The sequence below is a fragment of the Mesocricetus auratus genome, unplaced genomic scaffold (assembly GCF_017639785.1).
Source record: "Mesocricetus auratus isolate SY011 unplaced genomic scaffold, BCM_Maur_2.0 Super-Scaffold_100020, whole genome shotgun sequence".
Classification (NCBI taxonomy): domain Eukaryota; kingdom Metazoa; phylum Chordata; class Mammalia; order Rodentia; family Cricetidae; genus Mesocricetus; species Mesocricetus auratus.
In genome coordinates, this window is record NW_024429201.1 from 14,166,880 (window position 1) to 14,174,800 (window position 7,921).

Genomic DNA, 7,921 nt, shown 5'->3' on the forward strand with positions numbered 1-7,921 from the left:
TCAAACTGAACACCCTGATATTAACCCATACACCTACAAACACTTGATTTTTGATAAAGAAGCTAAAATTATACAATGGAAAAAAAGAAAGCATCTTCAACAAATGGTGGTGACATAACAGGATACTAGCATGTAGAAGACTGCAAATAGATCCATGTTTATCACCATGAACAAAGCTTAAGTCCAAATGGATCAAAGACCTCAGCATATATCCAGCCACACTGAATCTCTTAGAAAAGAAAGTAGGAGGTACCCTTGAACAAATTGGTACCGGAGACTGCTTCCTGAACATAACACAAGTAGCACAGACACTGATATCGACAATTAATAAATGTGACCTCCTAAAACTGAGAAGCTTCTGTAAGGCAAAGGACACAGGCAACAAGATAAAACAGCAGCCCACAGAATGGGAAAAGATCTTCACAAATCCCACATCAAACAGAGGACTGATACAAAAAACTCAAGAAACTAGTCATCAAAGCACCAAATAATCCAGTTAAAATGTGGAGTACAGAACTAAATAGAGAATTCTCAATAGAGAAATCTAAAATGGCTGAAAGACACAAAAGAAAGTCCTCAACACCCTTAGCCACCAGGGAAATGCAAATCAGAACAATTCTGAGATACCATCTTCCTCCTATCAGAATGGCTAAAATCAAAAACACCAATGACAGTGTATGCTGGAGAGGATGTGGAGAAAGGGGAACACTCCTCCACTGCTGGTGGGAGTGCGAACTTGTACAACCACTTTGGAAATCAGTATGGAGATTTCCCAGAAAAAATGGGAATCAACCTACCACAAGACCTAGCAATTCTACTCTTAGGCATATATCCAAAAGATGTACATTCATACAACAAGGATATCTGTTCCACTATGTTCATAGCAGCATTATTTGTAATAGACAGAACCTGGAAGCAACCCAGATGACCCTCAGCTGAGAGAGGATAAAGAAAATGTGGTACATTTACACAATGGAGTACTATTCAGCAGGAAATAAAACAATGGAATCTTGAAATTTGCAGGCAAATGGATGGCACTAGAAAAAACCATCCTGAGCGAGGTAACCCAGTCACAAAAAGACAAAAATAGTATGTACTCACTCACATATGGAGTTTAAACATGGATCACGGGAGTGCCAGCCTACAATCCCATTGCCAGAAAGTCTGTGAAACAGAACCTTCAACCACTGACTAATGGAAGCAGGGACAGACACCCACAGATGAACACTGAGCTGAACTCAAGGAACCCAGTGACAGAGAGGGAGGACTGATGAGCATAGGGGTCAAGACTGGGCATGTTTAGCCCACGGAAACAGTTAACCTGAACAAGGTGGAGCTCTGGAACCCCAGAATGATGGCTGGGAATCCAGCATGGGACTGATCAAGACCCACTGAATGTAAGTGTCAGTGAGGAGTCCTAGGTAATCTATAGGGCCTTGGGTAGTAGATCAGTATTTATCCCTGACATACAAATGGACTTTTGGTGCCCGTCCCACAATGAGAGATGCACTCTCTGCCTGGACTCTTGGGGGAGGGTCTAGGCCCTGCCCTGGATGAAATGACAGACTATCGGCAACCCCCATGCAGGGCCTCATCCTCCCTGGGCCAAGGAGTGGGGATTGGGGGAGTGGGGTCAGGAGGTTGGTGGGAGGGTGTGGGATGATGGGAGGGAAAGGGAGAGGGACCTGGAATTGACATGTGAAGTAACTTTGCTTCTAATTTAAATTTAAAAAGAAAAAAAAGTATTGTTGATCTTAGTGCCTGCAAGTAGAGATGATGGTGATAACAATTTGTTACTTCTTAGGGCTGTTAGGAGAATAAAACAAGACCATATGCAGGACAGTATCTTGCAAACTCTGAAAGTCACAATGCCTGTTAGTCTTTGTCATCATTTATGAGTATTAAACAGCTTTTCAGCACACATTTCTATATTTTCTACAGATGTAGGAAGTATCTGAATAGCTATTTTAGTTTTGTCTTTTTGGAAAAATAATGATATCAAAATTAGTTATTAAAGGAATGTGTAAACACATGCTGGATAACTAAAATGAATTAAAACTTTGTATACATATGAAAAACAGGAAAAGAAATCAGAAATTCCACTCTTAGGCACATACCCAAAAATGCACATTTATACAATAACATCTGTTCAGCCATGTTCATAGCAGCATTATTTGTAATAGCCAGAACCTAGAAGCAACCCAGATGCCCGCAACTGATGAGTGGATAAAGAAAATATGGTTCATTTACACAATGGAGTACTACTCAGCAAAAAAAAATGGAATCTTGAAATTCACAGGCAAATGGATGAAACTAGAAGAAACCATCCTGAGTGTTCTAACGATAACTATTTGCTCTTATATGGATATTAGACAGATAGCAAAGGATTACTAGCCTACAATCCACACCACCAGAGAAGCTAGGAAACAATTAGGACCCTGAAAGATACATGCATGTTCCCCTGGAAAAGAGGAAAGAGATAAGATCTCCTGAGCTAATTGGGATCATGGTGGGAGGGGAGAGGGAGTTAGGAGAAAGAGAAGGGCAGAACAAGAGGGGAGAGGAGGCATGAGAGAGCAGGAAGATTGTGTCAGGGGAAGAATAGAGGAGAGCAATAAAAGAGATACAGTAATAGAGGGAGCCATTAAAGTTTAAAGTGAAATCTGGCACTAGGGAAATGTCCAGAGATCTACAAGACCCCCAACAAACAATCTAAGCAATAGTGGAGATGCTACCTTAAATACCCTCCCCTAATAATGAGATTGATGACTACCTTATATGCCATCCTAGAACCTTCATCAAATAACTAATGGAAGCAGAATCAGACACCCATAGCTAAACACTGAACTGAACTCCTGGAATCCAGTTTCAGGGAGGGAGGAGTGATGAGCAAAGAGTTCAAGACCAGACGGAGAAACCCACAGAAACAGCTGACCTGACCAAGGGGGAACTCATGAACCCCAGGCTGATAGCTGGGAAACCAGCATAGGACTGATTCAGTTCCCCTGAACATGGGTGTCAGCTAGGAGGCCTGGGCAATCTATGGGGCCTCTGGTAGTGGATCTGTATTTATCCCTAATATACGAATGGACTTTGGGAGCCCACTCCACACAGAGGAATACTCCCTCAACCTAGACACATGGGGGAGGGTCTAGGCCTTGCTCCAAATAATATGACAGATTTTGAAGAACCCCCCATGGAAGGCCACACCCTCCCTGGGGAACAGAAAGGAGATGGGATAGGGGGTTGTTCGGGGTCAGGGGAGGAGGGGAGGTAAAGAGAACTGGGACTGACATGTAAAACAAGCTTGTTTCTAATTAAAATTTTAAAAAAAGAATGTATGTTACCACATTTAAATAACGTTTACTTCATCTATTAAAAAAACACCTTAAATGAGGATACATTTGAAATTTTGGCTCAATAAATCCTCTTGTCTTTGGTATCTATGTTGAAAGAAAGAAATCTCAAGTCATTGTTGTTATTTTGCAATTTTTACCGTATTTGGGCTTATAGGGTTTGTGTCTCTCTTATAATCCTAATATTTGAACAATTTTGCCAGCACATAAGTGGATACAAAATTCTGTTCAATCAGATTTATCTGGGATGCAATGACCTTTTCAATACATGTGCATAGATGACAACTTTGAGACCTGAACTAAAGAAACTCCTAATAATTTAGTGGAACAATAACCAAAGAGAAGTATTTGCTTATAGTTGTGGACAGGAATGTTCTGATACTTCTCTGGCCTCTATCTCCAAATGACAGAAATTATTGCCTTTGATATAAAGAACTGTTTTATGGCTCATTAGTTGCAAAAAATAGCAGTTGTTATTTTAGGAGAATTTTGGTTCCTAAAGGGAAAAAATGGGGGTGGGGAGATATTCCCTTTCCCTAATGTACATACACTCTGCAGATCACACTCAGGAAAATGGCTGTTACCATTGACCAGGCAGAGGGATGGGATATTTAATTGGTCACTTAATGTTTGTAACGATCACTCTACCTAGTTAAAGATACGACATCATCATCATACAGGCTAGAATACTAAAGGAACTATGCTGGTTCCGCTATCCATCATTGCTCTCTCTTATTACATTTGTGTAATTTTCATGTTTCCCAGTTCCTTCGAAACAAAGTTTAAAAGTGTATTGAAAAGCAGAGAAGTAAAGAATAAAATGTGGTAATTACTAGGTTTTTTAACTTATATTATCAGAATGAAAATATAAATTATTTTTGAGTAGAAAGTAAAAGCCCAAACAGGAAAAGTTTGCAGCAATGCCAAAAGTTATAGTAACCCTGCTATATTCTATTATTTTTAAACTATTAAGATACTTGGACTACCACAGACAAATGGGAAAGACAATGAAAACAATACATGCAACAATACACATGGATCAAATACAAATTCACCTTTACTAGTACCCAAAGAAACGCCAAGCAAATTAAGTTGCAGACAGTTTACATTTAAGTCATCAGTTTAATTGGTAGATAATAGTGGATGGTGTCTTGAGGCCTGTGGAGGCAAAGAGATGTATGAAATCTTTGTCCCTTTTCCTTTATTTTTGCCAAAACCCATCAACTGCTGGAGGTTAAAAAAAAGTCTATTGAGAGGAGGAAACAATCTATTGAAAAATAGTTTAAGGCAGACAAAACTCCACTTTTATCCTCTTAGGTTCCTGACTAAGCCTGAGAATTGCATTGCCACAATAAGAAATTCATAAGAGAAACACATTCTAAATGTATTTACTATAGTTTTATGTGACTCAAGCCTCCTGAGGAAATGAAGACACAAACAGCAGTTAGAGGCTGCCTCTGGTTGCTTCTACATACCAAGATTATGATAATGATTTATTTCCTTCTGCTTTTAACTGTATACACCCATACTTTTAACTTTAATTTTATTCATAGATTACACAAATGCATATATATATATGTATATATATATACTGATTCCTTTCCAATATCTATTTCTTGTATTTTATTTTAGTATCATGCTTACTAGCACCTCAAATGTATTATTCATGCAAATTGTAGCAGGTGCCCTTATAGTTTTATACATCTTAGAGGTAATGTCTTCCATGCTTCATCATTATAGAAAGGTCTCCTCTAATATTCAGTAGAGGCCTTTTATATTATTTGGTAATTTTTGTTCCTAACTTACTCGTAGAAGCGTTTATATTCAATTGATGTCAATTTTCATGAATGATTTTATTCTATAAAACCAGGACTATAGGTGTAGAACAGTAGTTCAGCACTTGCCTAGCTCATGCTGGACTCTAAGCTTGATCTCCAGTGTGGTTTAAAAAATGATTTTTAAAAACTATCATGCAATTCTTGACTTACTTAAGCTGATAGTATGAAAAATGATTTATTTCTTATATTAACTCAACTTTGAAAACTAGGCATTGTGGTACATGTCTATAATACCAACACACTGAAAGCTGTTGCAGGAGGATTACAAGTTCAAGGCTGACCTAGGAAGATAAAATAAACTTAAAGATGGCATGCACTGTTTTTGAAAAAACTAGAATAAAGGAAGGAAAGGAGTAAGTAAAAGATGCCAGACATGGTGGTGTGTACTTGTACTCTCAGAATAAATTCAAGGCAAGCCTGGTCTATATAGTTAGTTCTAGGTCAGCAAGGACTACAAACATCAAGACCAACCTTTCACACAGGGTACAAACCCAGGATGGTAATGCCATAGTAGTATTTACCTATATATATTTTCATTGTTCATGTTTGTTTAGGTTTGATATATATACTTTTAAGTGATATTGAACTATAATTTTCCTTGTTATTGTTTTCTTGTCAAAATTAAACTTATTCTATCCATTTACACTATAAAATAGCTTAGTTAATAGACCAAGGTTTATCTGTAGTTATTCTCTTTGTGGAAAAATTGACATATTTTCCTATTGGATGTTTTGATACATGTGCCCCTAATTATAGAACCCAAGCATGTGCAATGAAACACACCAATAAAAAAGTTAGAGCCCAAGTGTCAGTTTGCTCCTCATTGAATTAATTACTGTCCAGTGTCATTTTATTCCGTGTGCAGTCTGTGTGGCTAATACTATACTCAAGAAACAGAACACTTACATCAGTAACCATCAGTATAAGATGTAACCATTCTGGGCTGGAGAAATGGCCCAGCAGTTAAGAGCACTTGATGCTCTTGCAGAGCACCTGGTTTGGTTCCCAACACCCACATGGCATCTCCAGGGCATCCATCACCCTCTTCTGGCCTCCATGGGTAATGCATGCACACAGTGCACATACACACGTGCAGGCAAAAAACACCCATACACCTAAAATAAAAAATAAAAAAACATTTTAAATGATCTAAATAGATGGGTGAACATGATGACTCAGCCTGCTTTTACCAGGCTAACATATATAGTCATCACTGTTCCCTCTCCCAGTTCAATCTTAGTATAGCTGGATGTTGTGGATGTTGTACACTGGATATAAGGAAGGACTAAATTCAGGGATGTCTGTCTAATCCTAATACTTTAAACAATGCTAATATTCTTGAAATTCCATCATTACCTCCTTTGGCTTCTTTGCCAGGCTGGCTTTCTCTATATTGTGGACATGGGGTCCTTTCTCCCATCTACCTACTGACGAATTCCAGAACAAGGACTTAGGACCTCTGCATGCTAAATAGTAAGAAGACACTTAATCATCTCTCGTCCTATGTCTAGGGTATGGAGAAGTTGCTTGTCCAGACTGTGTTCAGGCCTTTCCCCATCATGAGCAAAGTGGCCCTCTGCGACTGTACTCCCTGTGACCAGAATGGCCTAAAGAAGGAAAGACAGCTCCTACAAGGAAAAGGGAAGGCAAAAAGCAGCAAAGCCACCGCTTTGTCTGTGACAGAGATGCACAGACTGCTCAGAGAACAGCTGCCCTGCACAGTCTCCTAACGGAGCTGAACCTGCACTCTCCCCAAAAAAATTCCCAGATAAACAGTTTGAGCCATCCCTTTCCTAAATTTCAGACATGTCCTGTAGAACCTGAAGTCTCACTATCTCATCTACACTCAGCTTTGTTTTTCCTACTAAACCAGACTCTCTGGATTTAGATATTGCAGATGAAATTCAATCTCCTAATTAGAGAATGTCATAGAACTTCACATATCCTCCTTTCCCACGTCAAAGCCCTGTCCAGTCTTCCTTTGCAAAGTCTCCCCCACCTACCACATGCATTTCCTTTTTATCATTTTTTTTAATTCCAGGCTTCTTTGTGGTAGGGAAATAATCCTTTCCATTTTAACCTCTATTTTATCTATCCTATACATGGTACTTCTCAAAATATTGTTAAATTTTTGTTTCTAAAATTTCCAATCAATTTTCTCTATTGTTTATAAAAGGCAGTCATCCAAAACACTTGGCCCGATGTTTCAAGATCAATTACAAACTGGCTCCAAAACACTTTTACAATCTCCTTGATTATTCTTTGATTATATAAAGCCTCTTATTTAGTCAAACAGTAAGTTTGCCATTCCCCATATCTACTGTGTGTGTATGTGTGTGTATGTGTATATGTATGTGTGTGCATGTGCGTATGTGTGTGTGAGTGTGTGTTTGAACCCTCCTCTTGTGCTGTGTCACTTCCTAGTTGAACGTTTTCCTTATTTTTCCCCTTATCTGAGTCCAACCTCCATTCTCCAGAACACTTCAAATTTCCCTATTTTGTTTTTATAACTCCACCAACTTGACACTTCTCTCCTTGAAGCTTTCTCATCGCTTTGATCCACTACTTATTCAGTAACAAAATATGTCCTTTCTCTCTTCCTATCCATAGTCAAGTAAGTCAGTGTGTGTGTTGCAAACAAACCCAGCTACTCATTCCTCCCTAGACACTATCACCTAAGGCAGGTAGCAACAAAGAGCTCCAGACCTAAAACCAGTCTTGTTGCCC